This window comes from Equus przewalskii, chromosome 29, assembly GCF_037783145.1.
Source record: "Equus przewalskii isolate Varuska chromosome 29, EquPr2, whole genome shotgun sequence".
Lineage (NCBI taxonomy): Eukaryota > Metazoa > Chordata > Mammalia > Perissodactyla > Equidae > Equus > Equus przewalskii.
The window spans coordinates 902,057-909,861 of record NC_091859.1 but is presented as its reverse complement, the minus strand read 5'-3'; the positions used below and the strand labels follow the sequence as shown (position 1 = coordinate 909,861).

At 36.7% G+C, this 7,805-nt stretch overlaps 1 pseudogene; it reads right to left on the bottom strand.

Annotated features, from left to right (window-relative positions):
- Positions 1 to 3,372: 3,372 nt before the first annotated feature.
- LOC103545221 (palmitoyltransferase ZDHHC20 pseudogene) lies at positions 3,373 to 6,398 on the bottom strand (annotated as a pseudogene).
- Between the last annotated feature and the right edge of the window lie 1,407 nt (positions 6,399 to 7,805).

The window sequence follows — 7,805 nt, the reverse complement described above, 5'->3', positions numbered from 1 at the left end:
TTTAGTCTGATGAAGTCCCATTTGTTTATTCTTTCTATTGTTTCCCTTCTCTGAGAAGACATGGTGTCTGAAAAGATCCTTTTAATACTGATGTCAGAGTGCACTGCCTACATTTTCTTCTAGAAGCCTTATGGTTTCAGGTCTCACCTTTAGGTTTTTGATCCATTTTGAGTTTATTTTGGTGAATGGTGAGAAAGAATCATCAATTTTCCTTCTTTTACATGTGGCTTTCCAGTTTTCCCAGCACCATTTGTTGAAAAGACTTTCATTTCTCCATTGTATGCCCTCAGCTCCTTTGTTGAAGATAAGCTGTTCATAGATGTGTGGTTTTATTTCTGGGCTTTCAATTCTGTTCCATTGATCTGTGCACCTGTTTTTGTACCAGTACCATGCTGTTTTGATTACTGTAGCTTTGTAGTACGTTTTGAAGGCAGGGATTGTGATGCCTCCAGCTGTGTTCTTTTTTCTCAGGATTGCTTTAGCAATTCGGGGTCTTTTGTTGCCCCATATGAATTTTAGGATTCTCTGTTCTAATTCTGTAAAGAATGTCGTTGGGATTCTGATTGGGATAGCGTTGAATCTGTAGATTGCTTTAGGTAGAATGGACATTTTAACTGTTTATTCTTCCAATCCATGTACATGGAATGTCTTTCCATCTCTTTATGTCTTCATCCATTTCTTTCAGAAAGGCCTTGTAATTTTCATTGTATAGGTCTTTCACTTCCTTAGTTAAATTCACCCTGAGGTATTTTATTCTTTTTGTAGCAATTGTGAATGGTATTGTGTTCTTGAGTTCTTTTTCTGTTAGTTCGTTATTAGAATATGGAAATGCTACCGATTTACGCAAATTGATTTTATACCCTGAACTTTGCTGTAGTTGTTGATTACTTCTAAAAGTTTTCCAATGGATTCTTTGTGTTTTTCTATATATAAGATCATGTCATTTGCAAACAGCAAGAGTTTCACTTCTTCCCTCCTATTTGGATTCCTTTTATTCCTTTTTCTTGCCTGATTGCTCTGGCAAGGACCTCCAGTACTATGTTAAATAAGAGTGGTGACAGAGGGCAACCTTGTCTTGTTTTCAGGGGGATGACACTCAGTTTTTGCCTATTGAGTATGATGTTGGCTGTGTATTTGTCTTATATGGCCTTTATTATGTTGAGGTAGTTCCCTTCTATGCCCATTTTGTTCAGAGTTTTTATCATAAATGGCTGTTGGATCTTGTCAAATGCTTTCTCTGCATCTATTGAGATGATCATGCAGCTTTTATTCCTCAGTTTGTTGATGTGGTGTATCACATTGATTGATTTGCGGATGTTGAACGATCCCTGTGTCCCTGGTATGAATCCCACTTGATCATGAGGTATGATCCTTTTGATGAATTGCTGAATTCTGGTTGCCAAAATTTTGTTGAGAATTTTTGCATCTATGTTCATCAGCGATATTGGCCTGTAGCTGTCTTTTTTCGTGGTGTCCTTGTTAGGCTTTGGTATCAGCGTGATGTTGGCCTCATAGAATTTGTTAGGAAGTGTTCCATCCTCCCTAATGTTTTGGAATAGCTTGAAAAAGATAGATATTAAACTCTCTCTGAAAGTTTGGTAGAATACTCCAGGAAAGCCATCTGGTCCTGAGGCTTTATTCTTTGGGATTTTTTTTTTTAAATACAGGACTTTATTTGTTTATTAATAAAGTAAATCATTATTATGATTTTTGAAAAAAAAGTTTAAAAATGTCCAGCCTTCATGTTAATGTAGTTTAGGCCATCCAAAAGACAAAGCAAAGAGCTAACATTAAGTCATGGTCCAGAGTTATACTTATGAGAAACAAATACAAGACTGGTGGTACTTGATAAGTAAAGACAACCAAAGTAAACTCTATTTCAAATTTGTTTATATAAAAGCATATTAAAGATCACTTTAAAATAGTGCCCATATTTTCTTTTAAATGGGCATAGACTCATCTGCAATCATGTACAAATATAGTAAACTTGCCTGATAGCTTTCTTAAGCTTTTAATACAAATACAATTCCTTGCTTCTTTATGCAACCCAACAAAATAATACAAAGTGAAGTAGTTAGAAAAATATGGACCTTTCTGCATCTATATCACATTTTTAATTGGAAAATACAGTTCAGATCATATGAAACATGGATCTCAGGTTTATATATTACCTATATCTTACAGATTATTAGATATGGTATTCATTTGGGTGAAATGCAAAAATATGATTAATTTCTTAATAACAGATTAGTTAAAAATACTTCCCATTGATAGCAGTGCTAGTCCTAGAACAAAGTGTAAGTGAAGCATATTTGTAAGTCACTGTCTACTCAGTGCCCCAAATACGCAGATCCTAACATGAAGCCCTTAATATACACATGTCTGATAAACTTTAATTCACACAATCCTGTAAACATAGTCAAAATCTGTTTCTAATAGAAATAAAATTCAAGTAAACATTGCATATTTGATTTAAACTAATCTTATAGTTATATTAACTTAGGACACATTGGATCATAACCACTAAATATGTAAAAAGACTTTAAAAATCATCCATATGTAAAGATGAAACTAAACTTTGTAAACACTTTCCTGGTGGTAAGACTACACTGGGGCTGCTCTGTGGTTTGGCCTGGCGGTACTGGTCAGATGCCTTGAATATTCAAGTAGTTTGGATCCAGGTAAAACCAAGTCTCCTGCCCAATCTGTTTTTAATGGCAATGGTGAGACCTGAAATTCAACTTTATTTTCCTTAAATATCATCATATCTGTTCAAGTGTTTGAAGGACCAAAGATAGTACTAATAAATTTTGACACGGCTTCATTTTGACCGTTTCTCCCCAGAGTTGCTAGCACGAATCAATACCAGTTAAACACCAAAGAGGCAGCCTTTCCATGATCCTCATTCCACCTGTAGGCCCTTGGGGAATGGTCAATATGCAGGAATAAACTCAGCCAAATATTATTTAGAACGTGGCAAAATGTTGGCCATAAATTAAACTGAAGGGAACAAAAGTGAAAGGCTCTAACTGAAAATTCCTGAAAAAGTGTTTACTATGCTATTAAATATGATGTTAAATAATAGAAATTAAAAGAACTGAGAAAGATTACAACCCCACAAAAGGGCCTGAATAGGTTAAGGGGAAAAGTTCTGTTTCCTCAGTTGTTAATCAGGTGCATTCAAATCCTGTGATCTAAATGTACAAAGACTCACAGAAAGGACCAGTGAGCATGTCTGAAAGTAGTCAAGTGAGTTTAAACACTTACTATTTCCCTATAATATGCAAACTGCCAAACTGAAATGATGCTTTTGGTTGGTAATTGATATCCCTTAATTCTCATACTTAAAAGTTTTCTAGAACCAAGATTGAGATTACAGAGCTGAAATAAAGGTAGAAGAATTCATATTACAGTATTCTAAATTATATTTTCAAAGATAACTCATTCCTTTGGTTCAAAGGGAAAAAATGTTACTTCTTTTTAAAATCTGACGTTAGTATAGCCAATGGAATTAGATAAATCCTATAAATTGTAATGGTAAATAAACTGTAAACCTGGAATAGTTGACTGTAAAATTTATACTCCATTAGGAAATTATAGAGCTATCTCTAGTATATTGTTTGGTGTACAGAAGGTACTCTAAAAATATTTGTTGGATGAATGAAAAGTAAGGTTATTTTGCAAAATTAGAAATCGAAGAATGTTCGAGGTTATCCAGTCCAACTGCTTCCCAAGCCCCTCGCCCAATCCCACTTTACAGACAGGTAAACCATCACTGTTGGTACCTATAGATTCTGGTTAAGACTTATCTCTACCCGCTACTGGAAGCAATCAATCATTTTGGTTTGTGTGTGTGTATCTGACTAAACAGTATAAACAAGGAGTAACATTTCTACATCATTTCTCCTTAAAGAATACTGTATTTTTCTTTAGAATTAATGCAACAATTCCTGTCATTGAGATTAGATTTCACAAGGAAAAAGGGGTTATGTGTCTAGGCAAAAAGGGGTTGCTGTTAGGAAGTCAGATTTAATATTTTGCATTTAAGAGTGGAATCCACTGCTCAGAGACTGTAAGCTTTAAATGACTACTCAGGTTAGAATTTCTTTCCTGAGAGCAGTATTATGCTAAACAGTTTAACCCTAGTTCAAATTGCATTTTAAGTCACTGTTTAAGCTGTTATAGGATTACCACAAAAAGTTTCAAAGTAATTTTTAGTCATTACCTAAATTGAAATTTGAAAGACAGTTCAATAGCATGCTGCATTCTAAGTACCTTGGGACTGAAATATTTCACAGCTTACAAGCCTTCCTAATCTTCCTCTTTACACTTTTCTTCCAGCCACTTTTACCTGTTCCTACTATGGCCAAAGCTTCTATAGCACGTGTACCTTTGTGCTTTCCTGCCCATATACATACCCAGGAAAGTTCAACAAAAAAGTAATTTGAAAGCAAAAACAAAAAAGTTCTTAAACTGCCAAGTTGTCTTTCAGCCTTGGGCAAGACTCCACCCTACATGGTTGGATTGATGCTCAGAACTAAGCCTTCAACGGATTATACGAATGTGCTCCCTATTTTACATGATTATATTTAGATATCTGAATCCTTCTGAGTGTTATTTTATAGCCAACAATAAATAAATCTTTATTAAAAATGTTGAAAAGTATAAAACAGTAATTATAAATTAGTAAACACCCAATTAAAAAAAAACCAGTTATTTTCTTTTCCTTACACAGTACAAGCAATAGTAATTTGGATATTATTCTTCACTTTCAGCCACCATACTGCCCTGGATGTATTTCACTTAAGACAAGTTTTTAGCTTGTGTTTCTGGAGTGAAAATTTATATGGATACTAAGAAACAGCTCTAATAATGTAACTCTGGTTATCAAAAAAATACATATGCCATGTTACCATGTGATTTGATAGCTCATATTATAGCATCTCATAGTGTTACTTCCAAAGTAAAATTAAGTCCCTTTTGTGGCTGTAGGTCAATGCTGCACAAACGGGCTAACTTCAGATTAAGGCATGCTTCCCAATCCAGAGTAGTGCTTCTGTGGGTCCAGGATCTGCACAAAGGCTTCCTTTGTTAAAAAATACATCTTCCATTAGACTTCAATTATTTCATTCTATTGATCATTTTCTTGAAAATAAAACTGAAAATATCAGTCCATAATATGTTTTTATAAACCTTGCTCTTATTCAATTGGTTAGTTATGAACAAGTGGTACTCAATTTTCTATTGCCACTGTAACATGGTTATTTGTCCCTGATCTGACGGTGCTTTTTTCAGATCCGTTCTCTAGCCACTGAGACTCACTGTCCAATAACCGGTTTTTCGATTCACTAAGTGGTTTGACAGGAAAGGGTTGATTTGAGCCAATACTTCTGGCATATTTGTTTTGGTTTGAAACAGAAGCTTGTTCTGGATCCATCCCCACCAGGAGAGTTGGGAAACTGCAACCATCACCCAAACTTGAAAATATTGGAAGTAGCCAATATTTCTTTTCATCACCAAAGACTTGTCTCCAATTTTTACTGCATCCAAGAGAGAAACCATTTCCATCAGGTCCATAGGAAAATGTGGGTGCACGGAATGATTCTATTGTTCTATTTTTCCCAACTAGCCAGCAGTGGTGGCTGAACAGCGACAGGACGCTGATGAAGAACATTGTAAACACAAAGAAAAGAAAAAGTACGTGGAATTTTGCACGTGTAGCTGAGAGTTCATTCGTCCAAAATTTTATAAAGCACTGTAAAACTGTTGTAGCTATGAAAAGGCAATATAATAAAAACAGCAGGAATAATTTATAATTAGAAAATCCCACACAGTTATTCACCCAAGGACAGTGATGATCCATCTTAAGAACACATATATCACATGCTGAGCAGTGATGCACACGTCAGATGTTAATCAACTGACATCTTTCACAATATCTGACGGTCCTTGCAGCTGACAGGGTGTAGATGGGTAAGTCACTTGCTGCTCTTCTCAAAATTTCTTGTTGTCTTTCTTGGTTGAATTCCTTTTCATAACGTTCCTTTTCAGAACTGGACAAGTAGAAGTCTTTGGAGGGGGAAGCGGGAGATGTGAAAATTGTCATCCAATAGGACTATACAAACATAACAAAGAACAGATGGAAACCCACAAGGTAAACAACGACCTTTCCGTTTTCTCCATTTCCAGAAAGAGTAACCACGCACAGCTCCACCACGTACGTGTAGTAGGACCAGGATATTATCACGAAGGTGATGAAGAGCACCAGAACCCAGCCCACCGTGCGCTGGCAGCAGCGCCAGAATGTCCACGGCGCCATGTTCCGCCGCCCCCCGCAGCACCCCGTGCCCCGCGGCCTCGCCGCTGGCGGCTCCTCGCCCAGCCGCCCTGCTTCCAGGGCCTGGCCAGCCAGAGCCAGGGGTGGAGGGTCCCCTGCGCCGACCCCCGCCGTGCCCCGCATCCCGCCCCGCCCTCCGCCCGGCCAGCCGCCACCAGAGCCATCTCTTTGGGATGTTTTTGATTGCTGTTTCAATCTCTTTCGTTGTGATTGGTCTGTTCAAATTATCTGCTTCTTCTTGAGTGAGCCTTGGGAGATTGTAGGAGTTCAAGAATTTATCCATTTCCTCTAGGTTTTCCATTTTGTTGGCATATAGTTTTTTGTAGTATTCTCTTATAATCCGTTGTACTTCTGCGGAGTCTGTTGTTATTTCTCCTCTTTCATTTCTGATTTTGTTTACTTGAGCTTTCTCCCTTTTTTTCTTTGTAAGTCTGGCTGGGGGTTTGTCAATTTTATCTGTCTTCTCAAAGAACCAGCTCTTTGTTTCATTGATCCTTTCTACTGCATTTTTCGTTTCAATAGCATTTATTTCTACTCTGATTTTTATTATTTCTCTCCTTCTGCTGACTTTGGGCTTTGTTTGTTCTTCTTTCTCTGATTTGGTTAGGTGTAGTTTAAGATTGCTTATTTGGGATTTTTCTTGTTTGTTAAGATGGGTCTGTATTGTGATGAATTTCCCTCTTAATACAGCTTTTGCTGTATCCCATATGAGTTGGTATGGCATGTTATCATTTTCATTTGTCTCCAGGTATTTTTTGATTTCTTCTTTAATTTCTTCAATGATCCATTGCTTGTTCGATAGCATATTGTTTAGTCTCCACATCCTTGTGCCTTTCTCAGCTTTTTTCTTGTAATTAATTTCTAGCCTTATAACATTATAATCGGAGAAGATGCTTGTTATTGTTTCAATTTTTTAAAAATTTGTAGAGGCTTGCCTTGTTTCCCAACATATGGTCTATCCTTGAGAATGTTCCATGCGCACTTGAGAAGAATGTGTATTCTGCTGTTTTTGGATGAAGTGTTCTATAAATGTCTATTAAGTCCAATTATTTTAGCTTTTCGTTTAGCTCCACTATTTCTTTGTTGGTTTTCTGTCTGGATGATCTGTCCATTGATGTGAATGGGGTGTTGAGGTCCCCTACTATTATCGTGTTGTTTTTAACATCTTCCTTTAGGTCTGTTTATAGTTGCTTTATGAACATTGGTGCTCCTGTGTTGGGTGCATAGATATTTATAAGCATTATTTCTTCTTGATGAAGTGTCCCTTTGATCATTATATATTGTCCCTCTGTCTCTCTCTTTACCTGTTTTATTTTGAAATCCATTTTGTCTGATATAAGTATTCTGACACCTGCTTTCTTTTGTTTGCTATTAGCTTGAAGTATTGTCTTCCACCCCTTCACTCTGAGCCTGTGTTTGTCCTTGGGGCTGAGGTGTGTTTCCTGGAGGCAACAAATTGTTGGATCTT